This window comes from Gallus gallus, chromosome 18 (genome assembly GCF_016699485.2).
Source record: "Gallus gallus isolate bGalGal1 chromosome 18, bGalGal1.mat.broiler.GRCg7b, whole genome shotgun sequence".
NCBI classification, from domain to species: Eukaryota; Metazoa; Chordata; class Aves; order Galliformes; family Phasianidae; genus Gallus; species Gallus gallus.
In genome coordinates this window covers 9,155,507-9,178,124 of record NC_052549.1, presented here as the reverse complement: position 1 = coordinate 9,178,124, position 22,618 = coordinate 9,155,507, and the positions used below count along the sequence as shown (strand labels likewise).

General features: G+C 42.2%; 1 long non-coding RNA gene across 1 annotated transcript in view; it reads right to left on the bottom strand.

Moving 5' to 3' along the window:
• The window catches only part of LOC101751181, a 344,852-nt gene that overhangs the window by 208,974 nt on the left and 113,260 nt on the right, over positions 1 to 22,618 (bottom strand). The window contains exons 5-6 of the long non-coding RNA XR_005840735.2: positions 1,589 to 1,655; positions 536 to 621 (exon numbers count right to left, since the gene is read on the bottom strand). This is a non-coding gene — a long non-coding RNA (uncharacterized LOC101751181). The remainder of the gene's footprint in view (positions 1 to 535; positions 622 to 1,588; positions 1,656 to 22,618) is intronic.

The window sequence follows — 22,618 nt, the reverse complement described above, 5'->3', positions numbered from 1 at the left end:
TATGTTCTGAAAGCCACAGCTGGCTGTGGGTCTGGGAGTTTTTCATACGGGCATCTCTACTGACATCAGATTAATGTGGTTGCCTTTGTAAATAAGTATTTCTCAATCAGAGTAAAGGTTGCAAATATCTGACCCATGATAGAGCTGGAGTCTGGTTTCTTTCTTAATGACCATGAAGGGCAGTAAGTAAGAAGACTAATTTGGCAGCCAAATGCTAGCCTGGAGTTGGGATTCTTTGCTTCATTTTATGCCTTCTGTGCAATACGGGAAGTCCTTCTTCTCCCTGATTCCCATTTTGTAAAATGGAAGCCTTCTGTGGGAGTTTTGTGAAGAGAAATATGGTAAACACCATATAGGTTTTCAGGTCTCATTGCAAATTAGGAATGGGTGTCCTGTAAAGCTCAGGTGGGCAGACAGAAAGAGCTCTGGTGAGGACAGAGGCTCAGGGTTGGGTTCAAATAAACACCCAACAGCAGTTGCTTAGACACTATTGAGAACCTGCAAAACAAGGGTGGAAACCTCGCGAGCTGCTCACCACGTCTGCTCAGGTTAGAGATCGGAAATTCTGTATCACAGCATTACAGCTCTTCTCCTCATGACCATGACTCAGGACTGCAGAATCTGCAGCACACACACACACCAAAGGAAAGAAAAAAAGAGAGAAAGTGAATTGGAATCACCCTACCAAGAAAAGGGTTTTGTCTTTCAGAAAGTAGTTGGGGGTGGATTTCAGCAGAGATCTATGGGAACTGAGGCAGGACACAAAGCCTCTATACTGAAAACCTGCACTGTTTTCACCTTATTGCATTTACTTTTTACTTTTAAAATCTCTAGGATCGTGCCACTGACCTACGTTTAGAGCAGAAGGTGAGATCTCCATCACTACTATGTCTTTCTAGGAAAAAAGTCACTGTGTGAAAACATTTGGATCCCTAATTGGCCTCATTAGGGAAGCTGGCCATCTGGACCCTGCAGATTCTAATTAGTGATCGATAGAGCACTGATTTGGTCATTAGAGAAAAAAAAGAAAGAAAGAAAAGGAAAAAAAGCCCCAAACCACCACCTCCACTTTCCTACTATTACACACAGGGCTCCCTCCCCACTCCCAGGCTGCAGCGGGTGGATGTGTTCTCACTCAGCAGCCATCCACCCCATGGCTCGCGGGCCAGCAGCTTGTTTCTTGGCACAGCTGCCAAACCTGAGCCTGTAAACTTGCGGCAGTCTGGAAGAGATGCAGCTAAATATGGCAAAGAAACCAAGAGCATGTGATTACCCCACCCTTCACTTGTAACTCAGTCTGGTAGCCACACTTCCAAATGTCATCACTGTGCAGAAAACCCTGGATAACACATGGAGGAGGGTTCCAGGCATTGCCACAGAGCCTTTAAAACTTGCTTTTTTTTTTTTTTTTTTTTTTTTTAAACTGGTACCCAACTTGTTTCCAAGCAATTTCCCTTTGGTTGCTATTACTTGCTCCCCACACAAGAAGGGCGGTTCAGGAGAAGGGGAGGTAGGTGGATGGAATGACTCTTGCTGCTTCTTTCATGATTTCCAGATTCTCATGCTCCATATACTCCTTTTGACTCACCCAGTTCCTATCCAGGTAGATCGCCAGAACACTCCTCTGAGATGGAGCCTTCCCATTTCAGCCCATCCTGAAAGAGGACAAGCCAAGATCATTACAGAAACCACAAAAAGGTGTCTCAGTAAGAACGAGTGCTAAGAGAGCTTTAAGCTCTCTTTAAGAACATGGTTTGCAAGTAATGGATGGGCAGAGCTGGAGAAAAAGTGCAAAAAAATGGGTTCATTCAGCACTGACGATGCATCAGTGGATGAATCACTTATGTGTGGCCTTAAAAACAGAGGATCTTCTAAGGTCACCTCCCCATCCCTAAACCAACCACGATTTGTTCTGTGCCTTCTCCCATCTCAAACGCAGCTCTTTCTTCCTGTTCCTGGGAAGTCTGTATTCGAAAAAGTGTAGATATAGGGAATGGGTCTGAAAAGATTAATGGAATATATGCACAGTACTCTGGTAAGTGGGAGAAGAGTAGTGGCCACTTAAGAGAACTAAATGTCAGTGTTTTGTAGAGCTTGCTGTGGGGCTTGGTGAGCCCAAGCTGCAATGAACCAAGCAGGATCCAAAGCTGTATCCTGGCTGCATGCAAAGTTGGAGGAGGCTGATGAATCAAGAGGAATCAAGAGCAAGCTGGCCCAGCCACCACGTATGTCCTACTGCTAATCTTGTATCTAGGTCAAGGAAAAGTGCCCCTCAAAACTGCCCTCCAGTTGGCCAACAAAAGCCAGGGTTGCTAGACACCTTATTAATCATATTCTCCTGTAGAAGCAGGGTACAGTTGCTTCTAAAAATGTATTAATCCTTATTATTTTCACAGATGCTTTAACATAAAGCAAAAGACCTATAAAGACAAGCAACCAAAGGAACTCATCGATTTCACCCTGATCTTCATCTAAAAAAAAAAGTCCTTTTTTTTTTTTTTTTTTTTTTTTTTCCCTTTTTTAAACTTGGAATAATAATAAAATAAAGAGCTTTCAGGAGCAGCAACAGCAGAAGGGTAATGTAAAGTGATATATTTGAGACCCAGGAGTGTGGTGTAACTTACTCTTGCCTCTGCGGCCTGTTTATTGTGTTTGTCTGGTTGCCCTGGGAACCAGCTCACGCCGTTTCACTTATTTTATAATGTTCCTGTAAATGTTAGGTAGGGCCGGGATTTATTATCCACTGTCAACACCTAAAATGGAACGCGCCGCTTAGTGTCGTTTCTTTGGCAGGACGCCTTTCCATGCTCCCTTAAAAAAAAGGAAAAGAAGGGCTTTCTTGCACAGATATATGTGCGAGTGTGCGTGTGTGCTTGTGCATCTCTGCCCAAATAAACAAGCCCCGTGCACCTTCCAGGAGCTGATGCTGGGTGGTATGGAGAAGGGCGAAGGGAATGGCTGTGCAAGGAGGACCTGCCATTGGGTGGGAGCTGTGACTCACATTATTTGCGTGGGGTGAGCGTTTAGGGGACAGGGAAGGAGTGTTTACCAGGAGTGTTTATTATCCCTAAAGAAGCAGTGTGATCCCGTTGCTGCTGTCCCCAAAGACCTCGGTTAATTCATAGCGATGAATCATCAGAATTATTAGGGTTGGAGCTAGCTGCTCTCCTTTCCTCTCCTCTCCTCCGCCAGTCCCTCAGCATGACGGAGCAGATTTGATTGCAGACTGGTGGGTGTGAGGCTTATTTTTTAATTTGCTTTTTTTTTTTTTTTTTCCCCTTGGGTGGTACCTCTCAGTCTGACACATGGTGTTCAACCAAGAAGACCATTAACCTCTAAAGTGCTCAGGAGCAGCTGCAGGAGGCATCCTGACTCCCTGAAACACGTGTTTTGCAATGCTGTCCTTTCCTTGCTCCTGCTCCAAGCTGCAGCCTTACCTCAGCCTCTCCTTCCCCTTCCCATGGGCAGGGTCTCTGCCACCCCTGCTCCCCTTTGGCACATCCCTACTCCAGGCGGAGCTGCCATCATCCCTCCATTTACCCTTGGTGGTGCCACATCCGTACCGACTCCTCCTCGCCCTTGCCCCTAAACGAGATGGATTTGTGCAATGATTCAGTATGACTGCAGATGCGTTGCTTGCCAAAAAAACACTCACTCTGGACATGTGCACTCAGCTCTGTGTGATTTGCCTCCATGCTTTCACGGGGATTTGGATTCATTGGTCCACAGCGACCACTCTGGTTAAAACATGGGCCAGGTGAAGGGCTGAGGTGGATCCATCCACTGGTAAAAGCCAAGAAAAGTGGCTTTGTTCCTCCTCATGCTTGAGGTGGTTCTGCCTCCCACTGACCCGAAATGTTCCCTCCCTGGCATGGAGCCTCCCACCGCTGAGCAGCTCCAAGGCCAAGGAAGGCAGCCAGCACCCAGAGCATTAAACAAGTTGGGATTAGGCAGTGCCCTGAGACTGAAGGTACAGAGGATGGAGGATCTCCAAAATGTTTAGGAATGCGAATGGAAAAAGGCAGAGGCTGGGCCAGGATGGCTGGTGACAGCAGATGGTGTTTAAGGAAGAAAGTCAGATGAGGAAAGTTGGACTTGACGGCGCAAGGCTGCATAGCGTGAATTTTTCTTTCAATTGCAATGAGTTAAGGGTGGTGAATTTGTTTGTGAGATTGTAAAGGTTAGGATTCCTATTTCCTGTGCGATGCTGAGTAATTTAAATCTTAATTCCCCGTTTAATCTGCCTGTGAGGCAAAACATGAACGAAGCACAATGAACTCATGCTTGCAATGCGACTTGAGATCCTTGACTAAAGACTTCATAACGGTAAATTCCTGAGTATGGTTTGTACGTGATCTGTGGAAACATAAGCCAATAAAACAGGATGTCATTGGCTCGTTTCAGGCAAGAAGATGGAGAGATGATAGATTTTCATCTCTTCTCATTTTTCATTCTGATAAATACTATGGAAGAAAACATACGTTGTGCATGAAGGTTGATTTCTTCCTAAAACTTCTGTGCATGCAAATCAGCTCTTGGAAGAAGTATCAACAGCAACTCCTCCAAAGGCATTTAGCTGGAGCACATGCAATATCAATATATATGCGCACATGCCCTCAGCTAACTCAATTTTAGGAAATATCTCCAGATAAATCAGTGGTATTTTCATTTTTTTAAAAGAAAAATGCTGTGGTTAAAGAAAAAATAAAATGACAAGATTCATTTTTAATGACCCTAAGATGGAATGTATATGACAGTGACAAGAGTAACAGTGAAATAACAGCTGTTCCTTTCTACTGCCTCCTAATTTGCTCTCCAGTGTTGGTAGTTGGAACAGTTTGCCTGCAGATCCCTGTGAGGTCTCAGATGTTAATTGATTTTGTCTTGCTTAATCAACCCCAGAAGAAACAGTGCCCATTTCAGTGACTGTTTTTAAGCTTAGCCCTGTTATTTGGTGATACACTGGGCAAAATATGTACCCACCCACCCACATAAATCATCCACTGACCAAGCTTAGAGGCTGAGCCAGTTCCTTGCAATGAAAGCCGAAGTACCTCTGTTTGGTATTTTAGTCCTGAAAAATACCTCAAATGAGACACCATCGGTATATGTATCAAATATAAAAAGGTGATACCTGAGGCTCTTATCAACTCAATCAGTCTGAAAAAAAATGTGGTGTTTGTTAGCATTTTTCTTGTGCTTGGAGACCAGGTAAATTGTAATGGAAAAAAAATAAGCTTTTTTCGCATGTGGAGCAGAGGAGAATAAATCATATAAAGGGCAATTTAATTTTCTTTTAAAAAACAATTCAGGTTCCCAATGTTGTGATTTAAGGAGGCTCTGTTATTCTATTTCAGGAAAATTTATTATATTATTATTATCTCATACAGAAAAATAATGGAAGAGATCTCACAAAATGCTGGTATGCTTCATAATAAGATCACTATTTGGGAACAGAAATCATCTTCATGATCTGATATCCTGTTACCATATGCTTGAAATGTTATTTCTGAGCTGTGAGTGTAGGTGAGCCTCAGAGTCCACTTTCACTGTCATATCAACCTTTTTGGGCAGCCTGGCCTGGTGGTTGGTGACCCTGTACATAGCAGGGGGGTTGAAACTAGGTGATCATTGCGGTCCTTTTCAAGCCAGGCCATTCTATGATTCTATGAATCTATGAATTATTTTGCCACTTCCTGCAAACCAGCCAAAGCTGCTGGCTTAGCATCACACTAATGTTTCCTTCAGTGTGCCCATCAAGTTTAGCCAGGCTATGGTAAAGGACAAGTGATGTGACTTCTCGACTGTCTACCCTGTTTATTTAATAGAGTCCTTACGCCTCACTATTCCTATACACTCAGTGGTATTTCTAAGGTGCTTCTCCTTGGTGAGATCAGCTAGAGCAGCGGTAGATCCTTTGCATAAACGCATTTCATGGGTCATTCTCCACTGCTGCCCGTGCTGCACTTCAAGCCCATGAGGGCAGTCACCCCCATAAGTACAGCAGATGCGTGTTTGCTGCATCAAGTCCAACCGCCAGCACCACACGTTCCTTTACCATTGTAAATTTCCATTTGCCATTACCCACATTTTTAAAAGGAAGTAGATTGTAACTCTCTAAAGATTTATGGTTTCATTCTAAAATATCTATCATTTTAAACGTAGCACTGCTGCTGACATCCACCGAACTGCCATAGATAGACTGGTAAAGTACTTAAAAAAAAAAAAAAAAAGACATTACAATATATCCAGATATGTTTGAAGAACTTTTGTCGAGCATGGACTAACTTGGAGACATATTTCATAAAAACTGCTATTTACATTTCAGCTCCATACTTTCTCTCTTTATGTCCTTTTCCATTGCTTGGGATTGCCAAGGCTTTTGCATAAATAGAAATTTTCCCCTCCTGCTCCCCCCGCCGGAGCTGTGCCGCGGGGCCGTGCGTGACATCACTGCTTGTCCTCAGGAACACCGCCCGGCAGCGTCACAAGGCCTGACCTCAGGTGTTGGGTTTTTGGGTATAACCATTATTGAAAAGACAGCGGTTGAGATTTACTGGCTGGTAAGAGTTTATAATGATCAGAGATTAAGGGTGGGACTTTCAAAACAGTGTGAGCCTTGAGCGTGGACGAGTTTGTACTCCATTACCCAGGAGCTTTTCAAAGCTCCACCCTAAATCTGCATGAAATTATTCTAGCGGCAAGGAAAGTATATTTACCTAATGTCAAATATTAAACATTACTGCCCATTAAAATATAGGGCTTCATTATATTTGGCCTGGTGCAGATGTGCAGGAGAGAAGGAGCAATTATCTTCCCCCAAGCTGTGTACCTCGGCAGAGGAGCTGTCACTAATTCTTGGTGTCTGCCTGCGGATAACGAGCGTCTCCCTCTCCCCGCCCGCGGGGATGCGAGCTGCATCTGCAAGCCCTAATTGCTTCTGAGAAGCGGGCCCTTCGTAAAGCAAGGAAGCCAAAATGACCATGCAAAAAACGATGCATCCAAGCTTGTGGGCGCTATGGAAAGTCGCGGCTGGAATAACTCAGCGCTGTCACGCAGCACGCGGGCTGGAACACTGAGCTCTTTATTCCAGCCCCAAGAACCCTCTACGAGCTCATCCCTCTCTCACGTAACCTGCGCCCTGTCTCCGAGGGCAATGCTGCCTTTTGTCACATCTTGGGCTTGCTCGGTCACAAGCAAAATCACAGCACGAGGAACAGCTCAGGCTGCAAACACTTGGCGGGACAAGAAAAGCCCTTCCTGGCCCCTCCTGGTGTTTGCACTGCAGGACTGTGTGCAATGGCAGTGTGGGAACTTGGCTCCACCAACTGGGGCCACTGGAGGCCAGGTGACACTGAGCCACCACGGCGCTGGGCTGTGGTGATGGCGGTGGGAGCGAGGAGGGAACCGCGCCGTGCCGAGGGTCACCGCGCACACTGAGTCCTCACGCGGCGTGACATGAAAACCCCATGCTGGTACAGCTGCTTGTTAGGCTTGCTCAGTGACACAGAAAGGCTTCTCCCTTAAACCTGCTGAAAAGTTGGTGGGTTTTTAGCTGAAAGCGTGAATCGCAGCTGGTAACAAGGAGGGATGCTCCTGTGTTGTTTGGATTTTCAGCCCATCTCTTTCCTCCTGACTCCTCTCTGCTTTCATTGTGAGGGTTTGAGGGTTTTTCCTAACAAAGCTGACTACAGAGAGGGAAATAGAGAGCTCCTAGGTGTCCGTAATGCACAACCTCTCAATGCTGCTGCCCACGAGTTTTCAAAATAGCAGAAAATTGATTAATCTGGGTGTAAAACAACAACCGAAGTCCCCAAAATAGGGCTGCAGGATGAGCTTGCTATGCTGCAGGAAGAAATCACAGATACAGCAAAAGAACTGGGGACATGCAAATTGTGAAAACACGTTAGCCCTACACCTTCCAGCTCAATTTTCTGCCTTCTACTTGTTAGAGTAATTTAAAGTCCATGTGGTTGTATAACTGAGCTCTTAAAAAAGTGATGAATGACAGTGTTTGAAGAAGCTGTTGGCTGCTTCGCCCACATGCCACTGTTGGAAGCAAGAAAATATTAGCACAAAGCAAAAATGCAATGGTCTGTACTAAGAGCAGAGGAGTACCAGGCTTTTACCTTGCAAAACCTCACAGAAACTCTCCTGCTCATAAATATTGGTTTCAGTTCACTGTACAGATGAATGCCTTGCTCCGTGCTCAAGAAGACAAACTCTCCAGTGAAGTTAGCTGACCAACAGTGAAATCAGTTGCACTGACTCTCATTAAAGACAGTTAACATCTAACTAGGACCTTTCCTGAAAGAGGAAATTACACGACAAAGTAATGCAGGCAAAGGACCCTACTGAAATCAATGGCTTTTAAATTTCACTGTCCTCAGTGAGTAAACCCAATTTCTGCCAGAAATGATCCTAGTCAGCACCAACACAGTATTTTATTTTGGGAATGGAATGGGAATGGAAAAGCAGCCCTCATATCATGCAGCTACGAGCACCAATTAATCCAGAGATCATTACCCTGAAGCTGGGGAGCTGTGCTGGTGGGGTGCTGCTCACGACTCTCTCTTGCATTGCATTCCCCAAAGACTGCATTGCTCCAGGCAGGGCCAAAGCAATATAGGGCTAACACACAGCTCCTTGTTCTTGGCATACGGGAAAGAGAAACACAGTGAGTAATCATCAGATAGAGAAGATAAAGTCTTATTTTCTAAACCAGAAATAGACATTCGGCACTGAATGGAGGCACGATTCGTACTGTTGTTTTTTTTGGAAATGGACCCTTATATTAAAGTGAATGTGTTCTTCTTGCTGTCAGGGGCTCCCAGCAGACAGGTTGTAAAAAATATAAAATTGAGTTTTTACACCATGAGTGCAATTTTTTGTCTCCCCCTGCTGCTTTCCCAGCTCGCTGGTGATACTCTTCAAGAATGCTACCAAGGTACTTCTGCTTGGTCACATTAAGAACTATTCTTTAGAGGAGCACAGCAGAATTTGGGGAGAGCTTCAAACGATGGCAAATTCCTAAAGCCTTGCTGCCTGCATCCCACCTGCAGGCATGAGGACCACGCTGGGTGAAATCCTGCCTTTCAAACTCATTGGGTGTGAGAGTCATTCATGCAGAGAAGGGATTTTCTGACCTAACACTTAGTTAGAAACACCTCAGGAATATACCAATTTCAACTGCACTTCTACTTCAAAGTATTTCTTAGGTCCAGAGTGCTATTTTTGCTTGAGATGTTCCTCAGGTCATCTCACAGCAGCCTAGGAATGGAGTTTTGTATGGGGAATGCAGTGTAGTTCCAGGCATGAAGCAGGGAGCTGAGTCTGCCATACCCCAGTGAATGTCTGTGCAAGCAGGCCTGGGAGCAGGGAGAAGAGGAAAGAAATAGGCTTCTTTTTTATTCTTTCTTTCCTTTACTTTCTAGTGTGTTTCATAGTACGGCACCTAGATAGTTTGGTTTCAAAGCTGTCTTAAGCATCCCAAAGCCATCTGCAATAAAGAAATCCCAGCGTCTTTGCAGTGGGGTCTGTTTTGAAATAGGACAGTCACCCATGCTCTGGCGCATTTTTCCAGGTAAATGGCAAAGGTTGGAATTGCAACGTCTTCATAGACTTGGAAATGGCTGAAGGATTAATGGCTGAAGTGACTTTTCTACATGTGATGACTTTGGACAGTGTTAGTAGACAATATGTAGGTGAAAACTGAATGAGTCCTTAGTCTCTGAGATTACAGACATCGCTTTAATGAGTATTTCTCCTTCCTCACTCCATTTTTTTTAAGGAAGAAGGGACAGGGAAGGAGGGAGGTGTGGGATAAGCACTGCAGAGAGGGGTGGCCATTAGAAGACAGCAGTAGGCAGCAGGACTGCAGCTTGTTACTGCTCATTTCAGAGGTGCCAAAGCTACATGGGACATCGTCATTATTATGGCTTAAAGTTGGCTAAGGTCACCCCGGTTCATCTGTTTTATACATTGGTAGCCTTCTACTTATTACTTGCCAAACAAACCTTTTTATTTTTGCACACGTTTATGTTGATTTTGTGGTTTCTGAAATTGGATTCTGGCTCCTACGGGCCTGTGTTTCCACGGCAACTACGGACCTTATCTGCTGCTGCTGTTTGGCAGACAGACAACAAGGCCTTTCAGTTTACTTCTCCCTTTTTTTTTCGTTCTTTTTTTTTTTTTAAATACTATTTTCTTTAAAAACCTTTTTCTTCTTCATCATTTTCTTTTTTTTTTTTCCCCCTCTTTTTATTATTTTTACTTTTCCCAACCCCTGTCATTTAGAAATCACATAATTAATTGAGCACATCCTGTGCCACACGGAGCTGCCATGACTTTGAAGTCCCAATAGATCATTTTATAGAGCCATGGGTACCATTTTTTCCAGCGCAGCACCAGGCGCCAGTGCGAGGGCTTGTGGAATTTAGCATATCCTACTCCAGGTATGATAAAGAAACCTTGGCACCTTCTGTTTGTTTTTACTAATTTCCTTTCCAAACTGCCTTTTCAATATAGAGGAAAGACCTCAGGACTTAAAGTTTGTTATTTTCTCTCCAAAGTTAGTCCCTGTTCCCCCTGCTCCCTCCCTCCCCTTCCTTTAAACCAGACTGAACTGCTTCTTCGCTTGGTGGTGAGTTTTCTTTTTTTTTTCTTTTCTTTTCTTCAGGAAAGTGTGGTCTGATTTAGCATCGTGTAGCTCGGAGCTGTTACTGATCCTATAGCTGCAGAGAAGGCAGCCGAGGGAAAAAGACCCCAACAGGCTCTATTAACCCTTAAAATCAATAAATGATCTCATCACCTTCTCAAATACAGAAGAAGAAATAATAATGCAATAATTTACTTCAGTGGAGGAACAAGCCTTTTGGGGATTGATGCTGAAATCTATCCCCAAAGACGCTGCTGCTTGCACTAATGAAGAAGGGCTGCTTTCCCACAAGGCTGAAAATAAACTGCAGTGGCCCTCAGAAAAAGAGCACGCATATATGGACATGAACAGCAGACATGGATAACACACTTCTGCATGTGAAGAACAGAGAGAGGAAGACAGAAGATGGGCAGAAACCTGCTACATCCAATGAACCCACAGGTGAAGAGTAGCAGAGCCCCTTGGCAGGAGGAGGCTTTACAGGGGCACCACTGTGCATCCTGCATGTGAAAAATAGGGTTGCAAAATCCCCTGAAACCTCTTTAAAAGAGAGGCAGGAACTCCTGGGGATGGGTTTATGACCGCTGGTTGTCATTTGTTTTTACCACAATTCGAAAGGGCAAACATGGCCACTTGGAGGGGTTTGTAGGAAGGAGCTTATCCAAGATCAATCCCTGCAGAGTTATTGTGTCCTGTCTATGAAGTTGGACATTCTGTCTCAAAGAGAATAATAGAAAATGAGATCTTTTGCACAGACATATCAAGCCAGATTCTGATATCTAATGGGAAGTTACATTTCTGTGTAGTCTATGAAGTCCAGAAGATTATTTAAAATTCCTGTAGAAAAGATCTCCATGAAAATTTGAACCAATTTAGAACTATTTCTGGGCATATTTATGATTAATTTTTATAGAGCTACATTTATTTCATGGCTGCACAGGGCCTTATTCAAAATCCCATGTTGTAAATGAAAAGATTTCCATCGATTCCAATGGGCTTTGGATTAAACAGTTAAGAAATTTCCATGAGGCTTAAAATGGGAAACAACTCATTACAAAATCCCAGAGGTTCATTTTTAAAAGCTACGTATGTATGTATGTATGTAGCAGATATTTCTCTCTGCTAAGTCTGCAGGACAAAACCCAGTACATTCAGTTATCTTTTGCCTGCAGATTCCCACTTACGTCTGTTCATTTGGATCCAGATAAAAGGCCAGGGAAGGTCTAATTATTGTCTGTCTATATCCAATTGCTTTTCAGAATTAATTAATTAATTGCTTGATTGATTAATATTGGATATCTCCAGCCACTCGCACCCTCTCAATAACAACTGTGCTTGCAATGAATGTCTCACAACCGTATTGAAATATCTTTATGGATTACTGTATGGATTACTGTGCTTTATAAGTGTTTTCACAGTTGCTTGGACCAGTTTGCTGTCTTCCTACCTGTTTTCTCTCATCTGTTTGCTCTGTTTTTTGGAAAAGTCACACATTCTCTGTAGCTGAAGAACACCATGAACATTACATACAAGTTCCTGACCCAGCCAAGACACAGTTACATTCCATAGATGTTATAGATGTGAAAAACTTTGAATATTATCATTTAAGGCTGAAAATATGATGCAATCAGGAAACAATTACATCATAGTTACTGAGTTATCCTAATGCTGCTCTTATACACAAGGCCAGGTAAGGAGCAGCACACCAGTCTGGATGCTTCCAAGCCATTTCAAGGTTGGGTGTCCCTGAACTCTTCACTTTTGCTTGCACTTGTCTTAAAACCACTCTGATATTGCTTTAAATTTGCGTTCAGAACTTATATCGGAGTTTCTGAATTCTTAAATTGGGGTTTTTATGTATATTAATGCAAGCAGACAAAGAGTTATCAAGCACTCGAGCCATGCGAGCCACAGGCTTTTGGGTTAGCTGGCTGACCCAGGGAACACATTGGATAAAATGCTTTTCCTTCCAGTTAAGTCTAAAAAGACAACAAAAATTCCATTTATGTTTTGAAAATGCTTTTTATACCTTTTTTTTCTTTGTAATTGAATAAATGACAATTTGGAAAGAAAGTATGAATATTAAAGCGTTTCTGTGTCAGAAACATTGCAATGACCCATGTTGTTAGCACTGAATTTTGCTCTCATTTGTATCAGACAGAACTACAGCAGAAGGCACAACATGCCAACAGCTCACATCAAATGAACATCACGACGGCTGGCAAACGAAGCATGCAGGAAATGTCACCTTTCTTTTCTTGGGAATGAGGCTCTGCAGGCCAAAACCGAAACTCTTGGGGGTCTGGAGAAGTTCTGCCATGTCATAAACAGGGACACTGCTCCAAGAATTAGCACAGGAGAAAGCAAGTTGAGGGAATGTTGAGATTGGAGGGCACCTACACTAAGCTTACACACTTGCAGACACTGGGCTGATTGGTCAGTCCATTATTCTCTGGAATTTTGTGGACTGCAGGCATGTCAGCTTGAGATATATGAACCTATCAATTTCAGTAACAAAACTCTATAAATCTGTCCTAGATTTGGACTCACAACAAAACCTGTAAGTTGGCAAATTTCAAATCATTTGGGGGGTGATATTACAAGCAGTTACCCACCAACTACTGGTCTTAGCAGGATAGAATATGAAAATTAAATATATATATGTAAGCATAAGCAGTGAGCTAGTTAAAATAGCCATTGGCTTTTATGATAATGTCTCCTACTATAGGACTCATACAGTGCAAACCTACACGTTTTTCCATGCAAGAATCAATGCAGACAATGAAGGTGCAGAAAATGTATAAGACTGGTTTTGTTTAACTTTAGTCTTCTCAATTTACTCCCACTGCCATTGCCCTCTGGATATTTTTATGGAAGTAAAAGAAAATGCTCCTTTTATGCAGTAGAGTTATGCACATGGGTGACTCATTTGGCAATATTAATAAGAAGTAGACTTGGTTTTATATTGAAATCTCCTCGAAAATTATTGAATTGAAAGAGAAAAATGGTCATATCGTAGAAGGAGGTCCTTTACCAAATTAGGAAGGTTTTACCTTTCATTTAGTGTTCCTCATTTTGTGGAATAGCAAGATATTCTTAAAAAATAAAGTAAAAAAGAGAAGAAAATACATCATGTGAGTTGTAAACAGAACCTGTCCAAAGGAAAGCCAGGCTGGGAATTCTTTGTTGTTGCTACAGAGATATAGGAGCAGTTTGTGCCTGGAAAGGGCTACGTGCTCTTCAGTTTGAGACACGCTTTGTTTCAAGGTGATAACAGCATATAATGCTGTAAGGCATGACTCTCCCTCATGAGCTGTCTGCATCTGTTCCCCATTGACTGCACATGGATTCTGCAGATGTGGAGGAGCTGCCTAACTTTCACAAGGCAAGAATGAAGTCAGAAGCCCATTTCTCATATGTTTCTGCTTTTGGTCACTGTCAGCACAGTGGTAGTTCAGTCTCAAACAATTAAATAGAAGGGGCTCTGACTTGCCCTCAGATTTTCACAAAGCCTTTATGCCATAAGGTCTTACACCTGCTGGAACTGGGTTAGTTTGGTTCCATAACACCATTCTGACATGTAATAGTAAAAAATAGTGATGGAGGAGAGGGAGGAAGGACACCAAAACAGTCACAAATGTGAGACAAATAAGAAGAGTTTCTAGTAAAATGGCTTTCCAAATTCTACCAATGTGGCCCTCCCCTTTTTCAGTTCATCCTCTGAATTAAAAAATCATTCATTTCACGAGGCTGAGTGGGTACTTATAACAGGCAAGTGAAAAGAAAGGACACAACATCAATGAAAGCTCTGTGCAAGATAACCCTGATGCAGAATGTGCCCCAGCCTGCGTTCCAGCACATGGTCTGCATGGTGTTCCAAGGGTCAAAGTTTCTGACCTTTTACTAGCATCTCTCCCCTACAGCAATAGAGCATTTCATTTCACTCCAGTGCAGCATTTTTCAAGACTGGAAGCATCCATCTTTAATTTTGCCCATTGTCTGTGGCTGTGGAAAACAACACCATCCATTATGGCCAGCAACTGCTGCTATTTGCTAGCTTTGCCTTCAACCAGTCTATGCATATATTCACCAATAAATCCCTAGTAATTAAATTCTTCAGGGTTTGATCTTGCTCACAGGAGCAGAGTAATTTTTGTTCCCTTGTGGATTAGATTATCCTGAAAGGTTATGATTCAAGCCTTTCCATTTTCTCTGATATGATTCTTCCAGACTTTGGGACTGATAGGGCCCTGCACAGCACCAGGTCTATGTTTTCTCTGTAAATACAGCCTACAAAATTTCAACAAGTCAGCTCTTGTGTGCCACACCGAGAGATTGATGACAAACCACATTATTTTTTCCCTTCATATAACTGCCCACAATTACAACGGTACTCTCTCAAAACACTGGTTTGTTTTTGTCCGAGGAGGAAAGAGTGCAAGCACGGTCTGATATCTCAGTGCAGAGCTGGCAGCAACACTGAGAGGCATTATTTGTGGAAAATGCCCTTCTTCCCTCTCTATTTTCCTATTCGTGATAAAATACTGGATCTGATTTGGCCGCATGTGCTTATGCAGAGCCACTAACTCGTGGGCAAGGGGAGTCTCAATCCCAAGCCAAGGAAAGGAAGGAATCATGACTTTGCAGGGCTTGCTCAGCTCCCTGGCCTGCTCCTGTGACAGGGAAGTTGCCCCTAAAGCGAGGCAGCTTGGGTCAAATTCATATCCTTACTGTCTGCTGTAGATTAGGTTTGCAGCATGGTTTTGATTTTGAACCAAGGATCCGTATTTTCTGTTTCTCTTCAGTTGGAGGATGGCTGACTCAGCATGTGAGTGCAATTCTGATCACAAATAGGATGCCTCTTACACACAAACCCACTGTTTTGTAAACTGGCAGCACCCCACAAAATGCAAAAACAAATTAAGAAATGAAATAAAAGGCTCTATTTCCAGAAAGGAAGACATCTTCCTGGAGAAGTGCGACCATAGTGTTGCCCTCCATCCCTTCTGAACCTAATATACAGTTCCCTTATCTTTGTCCTGACATTCCTCCTGTGCTTTGGTTGCATGGCTTTAGACATAATAAGACAGTAGTGCTGGGAAAACACTGATTGTTAGATGCTCTGATGGCATTTCCAGAAATGCTGTCTTCCAGATAACTGAATTCCCAGACTCAATTGCAAGCTTATGAGCAAAAGCAGCACCTGAAAAACAAGTCGTCTTACTTTCAAGTGAAAAATGCTTAGAGCATCAAACATATGTCAAAAACACTAATTTCTCCTGAAGCTGCTACAGGCTTATATCATCAATCATCTTGACACACTGTACTTGAAGCAGTGCTGAAAAGATACAAGCCATTTACTCCAACATGTCTTCTTTATCTGCATCCACCCTTAAAAACTTCCATAATAGCACCGTAATCTTTGCATTCACTGTTCATTATTTACAATATGGGTTTAGCTTTAGTAGTTTGTATATGGAACGAGAATGACTGAGTCTTTCTTCATTCGGTAGCTCTTCTATTCAAAACAAGGATGTGCAGCACATTCCTGAGTGATAAAGAACCCACTTGTGCTAACTTTCCACCTTTACACTTTGAAACATTCCTGCTAATTCCAGCGTTTTGGTTTGGTTTTAAGATTTCCAGCTAAACAGTGGCATTCCAAGAGTCACAGATCGTTCAGAGTACTTTGGACACAAAATAAATGCCTGAATTCTCCAACCATGGCACATCTATTACCAAGGTTTGGCCATCTCTGCAAAAAAACTGGAGATTCAAGTGGGACAAATTTCATCAATCCAATATTTAAGGACCAGCATAGACAATTTCTTCAGTTTCTAGTCACTGTAAGCATTTTTTTACACGCATTAATGTCAGGCATGCTGTACCCTGAAGTTTCTCCATGTTTTCTATGAGACTGTTGTGGCTTCTAAAGCTTGTGTAGCTCTAACAAAGATACACAAGTTCCTCAAAGAACTATCTAAAATTCCTCTGAAATTCTAAACTGTAACTACATTGGTTGTTTGAAGCTAAATAGTTCTGAAATCTTAATCCTTCCTTGAAAACTCAGGCCCAAAATAACAAAAATATGGAAAATGAAATAATGTCTCGAGATTTCAGTCACAGATGAACCAGAACTAAAGAGCAGCCTTCCAAATTCTCTGTGATTTTCTGGAATCACAAAATAAATTAGAGAGTATGATCTCTGAACTGAAATGTTAATGCTCATTCGCCACATTCAAGAAGAATTTAATTCTAATGAAATACTAGAAACCCAACCTGTGGTTCCAGGAGCACAATGAGTGTTGTCAGCAAATTAAGCTGTGCACAGCTCCTTGAGTGAGGGATTGGGAAGCATTTTAAAGAAGTTTTGGCACCAAAGCAGGATAGAGAGAATTGGGCCAATGCCTCGAGTAGCTCTGAAAATCCCACCAGTTTTCCATGCAATTTCTGACACCTCTCTGGAAAGTCTGCACAGCTTAATCCTGGGAGCTGCAGCCCTGCGCTTGAGCTGTTTGGAATGACTTGAGAATTAAGTTAACAGAAGTGGGAACTGTCTGAACTCCAGAAATCATTTTGCATTTCTAGCAAATATGTATCCTTTTTTTTTTTTTAATCCTTATTTTGTTTCAACAAGCAGTCAATTGAGATTGTCGTGATCCACAGAACCATCTGTAGGCACTCTGGGAGGCTTTTGTAGAGATGACAGGGCTCAAGATGTGGCTTTGCAAGAGTGCTGAGTTGGGATATAGAAGTGAAAATGAAGGGAAGAGCCTACATTGTATTTCTTTTCCTCAAAAAAAAAAAAAAAAAAAAAAAAAAGTAAAAAAAAAAGTAGAAAGAAAGCAATAAAGTAAAAGGCATTTCCTAAAGGTAGCCATTAAATCATTCAACACACTGATCCCCTGAGAGCAGAGAGGTTCCTCTTTCCTTTCCAGAATGGGTTTTTGCTAACCATTTCTCATCTAATGCTCAGTGTCTTCACCTGGCTCTCTCTGGGCATTTCCCCAGACTTCGTGCAGCAGGGCAGCACTGCAGCTCTCAGAGATGGGCCTTGGCCCATAGATCACTTTCAAAGAATTTTTCAATGGGTCCCCAGTGATACGGACCGAGGGTTCTGTTTTGCTCGTGATAATGTGCTAATGCTCCAAGACCCGGCATAAATTTTCTCTATGCATCATCATTTGTCAAAGTCACAACATGGGGATGGAAACTACCAAAAAAAAAAAAAAAAAAAAAAAAAAAAAAGAATCCAAGAATAGTAGGAAGAGATAGAAAAGGTGCTGTTTTGCTTTCTCTTCTTCCCCGTGACTTTCCCCTTCTCCTCTCCCCCCTTCTCCTCTCCTCTTAATCTGTAAAACATCTGATTGTACAGAACCTTGTACAGAACCAGTAAACAAAGGTCTTCATTTCTCTCTCCTATGAATGCATATGTGGATGGAAAATCAGAATTCACTATGGGAGCCTTTGCCATCTTTGGTTAGGAAAATGCTGTGGGAGAGTTGGTCAGTTGGTGCTCGGCCCCAGTTAAGTCATCATTTGGGCTGATAAAGTTAGATGGAAAAACACGATCATAGTAAAGGGGCCTAAAGGCTGATGGGATTTGCCTTTAATCATCTCTGAAGGAACGATCCCACAGAACACACCAAAATGTTCTCTAGAGCTCGCTTAAAGGGAAAAGAAAAGAAGTTGGGAGAAAGTAAGTCATATTTGTTTCTGCCCTTTGTGCCTCCTCTCTTTCTTTTCTCCTGAGTTTCAGTTTCCTTTTTCTGACTTGTATTTTTTTGTCCACCCTCTCTTTCCCCCACTGCCATCCCAGTTCAAAAAGGTAATAGGTGCATTTGGGAGACAAGCAAGAAAATAAGGCTGTTTCTCCAGCAGCATGTAAAGACAACTGAATCTACCTAGAAAAAAAACACATCTTCAGACCTGACATTTTATTCATTATCAACACAGCCAGGCCTTAGCTAGAATCAGATGAAAGTTGATACAAACTGAAGGGAAAACATATATAAATGTATGGAGTCAAACCAGTGGTGTCTCAGCAGAGATGTTCAGTGTTCTTGTTGCTGCTTTTAACTCAGTTATTATTAAATCCATTGGCAGAAAATGACAACCCAGGCTTCCAAGCTCTCTGAACAGCACTCACTAATATAAGCAAGGCCACTGAAGTCAATGCAAGCACTGGCGCAATGGTGTGATCAATATCACAATCCCTCAGATCACTTTTATGTGAGCTTGGATGGCAGAATCCATCCTGCAATATTTTACAGAAGACCTTTTCAATCTGTAAAGCAATTTTATTTAAACTATTAGTGAGTAGTCTTTGCAGTATCTGCTAGTCACCACTGGAGTCCCAGCACCAGCAAGAGAGCCTGGAAACTCAAACAGGATTAGAGTTAGCAGCCATTAAACTGCCCCTTTGTTGCATTCTGTCATTTGATCTATAGCAGTTTTTGCCCTTAAATATTATATTAAACTCTGATCGCTCTCCATGCAGTGAAGTGGCACTGTTCCTACTTCCAGCTCTCAAGCAGGCACCGAGGCTTTATCATTGGTGTATCCTTACAGACTGTATCTTAAATCACAGCATGAAATTGAGCCCTTTGCTGTGCTCGCTGCCCATGCAAGAGCCACATCAGCTGCTGGCAGCACTCCTAGCCCTGGCATCCTTCCTCATCAGCCTCCAGTCCAATTAGACTTTACCTCAGGTAACTCTTCAAAAGAAATAGCTAATAATCATAATGTGATGGGCGACATGTCAGGAAAAAGAAACTAACAGCCTTAAATCCGGTATTAACCTTCAGTGGAAAACAAGCCATGGGGTATTTCCATGAGAAGTCTTGGAAGCCATACAACGGGTGGGAGGGAAAAGATGGGGAGAAGGGGAGGGCATGCCAGGATGAGACACGAAAGGGAAGGGTCCTCGCCAAGGTCTGCTCCCAGCCTGGTGCTTATGGACCAGGTTTCGGTTTCGTACCTCTACTGACAATTGCTACCTGTGGTAGAAGGGAAACATTTATGGACAGAAGGAGCTACATGATGCTATAATAACTATTCCTCTTTCTTTTTTAGTTTTGAGGAAAGCTTCCCCTTCCCACTGGGACTGCTCCAGCCACACTTTCAGGGTTCTCTATACCCTATTCATCACCAAGTGCATGGAGCAAGAGGAGGCTCAGCTTCGGCATCACTGCACTCTTTGCAGAAAGGACCCAAAGTGAGAGGGAAAACTGAGAGGCAAACATATTAAACTCTATCCTTCTCCTACACAGGATTCTCTCCAGCTCAGCTGCACTGCGATGGAGGTGGCCAGAATGGTGTCAGCTATCTCATCCCATCCCCATCCTTGCATAGCATCTGTCCAGAGCTGCTCTGCTGTGATGGATGGGACCAATTCTGTGGTAGTGCCAATGGAAACTGGACCAAAGCTAGCCTTCATCTGGTGGCTGTTTAGCTAGCTCTTTGTTAGGTATGCTTTCTATAAACAGATTAAAAGAAAAAAAATTGTTGGAATTACTGGGAGGAAACTGTATCTTGGTAGGCCAAATTAAACTTCATATAATAACTCTTCTTTATATGAGAAGAGAATAATGTCTTCAAATATATCAAGGCATATAATTACATACTTACAGAGTAAATTAAATACTTTTTTTTTAGCACAAATCAGATTGAATGTCAATTATGGCTTTCAAAAACACAGGTACTTTAAAAAATCCACTTTGTAAATTCAACTTCTCAAGATAATTTTATTAACATGTCAAACTATTATTATTTAATGTACAAATTATGTGGCATAGAGTTTTTGAGGTAGTGCAAAACCAGCAGTTTAAAAGTACTGCAGAATGCCAAACTCCGGGGAGAACCTCAACAAGTGAATGTATCTGTGCAAAGAAAATCTGTATTTTCAAAGATTGTTATCAACATGGATGCTGACTAACGGCTTGTTTAGCCAAGAGCAATATGTTTTCTTCTTACTGGGGTTCCTTATTTCACCGCGTGTTTGGCCTCCTTGTGTCATTTCCCTCACAAATTCATCATGGAGAGGTGGCAATACGTTATCTGATGTACCAACAACTCTGGTTTCCAGAAGCTGGAAGCACAGACAAGTTGTTCAGAGATACTGAGCAACATTTTCAGACTGGAGCTGGAAGGGAAGAGTGATGTCTGTTTGTTTTGTTTTGTCATTTCTGTTTAGATGGGAAAATACTGAAAACTGAAAAACTGGGCTGAAAAATATCACAACTCTTAAAAAGCCATTTGGAGTCACCAAAAGATTGCATACATACACATACCTCAATAAGCATTATAAGTAAATCTCTTTTTTTTTTTTCCAGACAATATTTACTGATGGTTTCTAATGTTTCAGAGCAGACCTTCACTGTACATATTTCTCATTATGGCATTTAATCCAGAATGTAAGCATATATTTCATCATAGTGCTGTAGCTATTGACCCCAACTGATTATTTGCTTAAAGTTAAGCATGAGCTTAAGTACTCGGCTGCATTGGAGCTTACATGGACATTCCCACCAGTATAATATTCCTAACCTCTCCAGTCATTACCGAATTCCCCATAATGGGAACCCCAATATTACTAAAGGACTTTGCCAATCTTGGCCAATGTCAACAGAATGGGAGGTGCTATTTCATTAATTTCCCCTGACTGGGGACAAAAATAACTTCATATATTTCTTGGTTTTGTGTTTCAACCTCCAGGAGAACAATTTTCTTAAAAAGTAAAGAAATTGGTTACATTATACTCCAGTTGGTTACATTAGACTGTAATTTCACAAGGCATCAGTGATTCCAGAGACTGATTTTTGACAAGAAAAAAAAATGACCACACATTTGCTAACATCAATAGTCACCTTTCCTCATGCATAAAGCATATGAACACATTTTTGGCTGTCAGTATTTGAACAACAGAAAATGGGAAGGAAGAAGTATAGACATGTTTTAACTTTCTGACAAACTGTTTTGATGAACGGGGATCCCCGCACTGGCTAAAGAGTGAGGACAGAAAAATGGGTCCCTGTGGTGCAGGGCCAGATCTCCTCTAATAACAGAATGAGTGAGCAAATCAGGGGAACCACAACTTTCCTACTGTGTGAGAGACCACAAATAATGGAAGACAAACAGATACGAGAAACAGCAATTCATTTTCCATGCCCATTAAGTTTTCCAGGTAGAACTGGGTGTCAATGTATTTATGATTTAGTCTCTTATGTCTCTTCAGGTCTTCCTTAAAGCAGACTGAAGATGGATTTGGGGTTTTGGTCCATTTTGTAGTGCATTCAGCCCACGTTTGATAAGGGGCTAAAATGAACTCTTGTAAATCTTTCTGCAGCCATGTAAAGCAGGACTCCATTACAAATTTGTAGCTACCCAAATGGCAAAAATCCCTGTGTAATAAAGGCCATGTGCACGACTTCTGAAACTGCTCCACCAAACGGCTTTCCTTTTTTATCTACACTTTATCGTTATGGTTGTTTTTATAATGCACCATCAGTAAAAACACAGCACGATGACATATTATAAACTGAGATTAATAGCTTTGCAGCCCCTACACACCTGAAAAGCCTCTGCTCCTCCCTTTACTGCACGCTTTGTTGTTATGAGTGCGCTGCATAAAACAAGGGAGTGCAGGGAGTTGCCATGCCATGAAACGTCAGGTGCCCATCTGTTTAAAAACAACTCTTATAGCTATAGTCAAGCTTTCAGTGCTTTAAAATCATGGACTGTTGGCCGTAAGCAAATGCATTATTCAGTGTGACAACATATGAGCATACAGTTTTTGCTCTCTGCCCCCACTTTGGTGTGACAGCAAAGCAGTTGGAGACCAAGGTCACCCATGTATTGGGTATACAGAGAAGCCAGGAGAACAGCAGAGGAGGATGGACAAAATTAATTAGCTTTTCCTAAGGGTCCTCTGGCCTGGTTGGGCATTGTGTGGGTTCATCT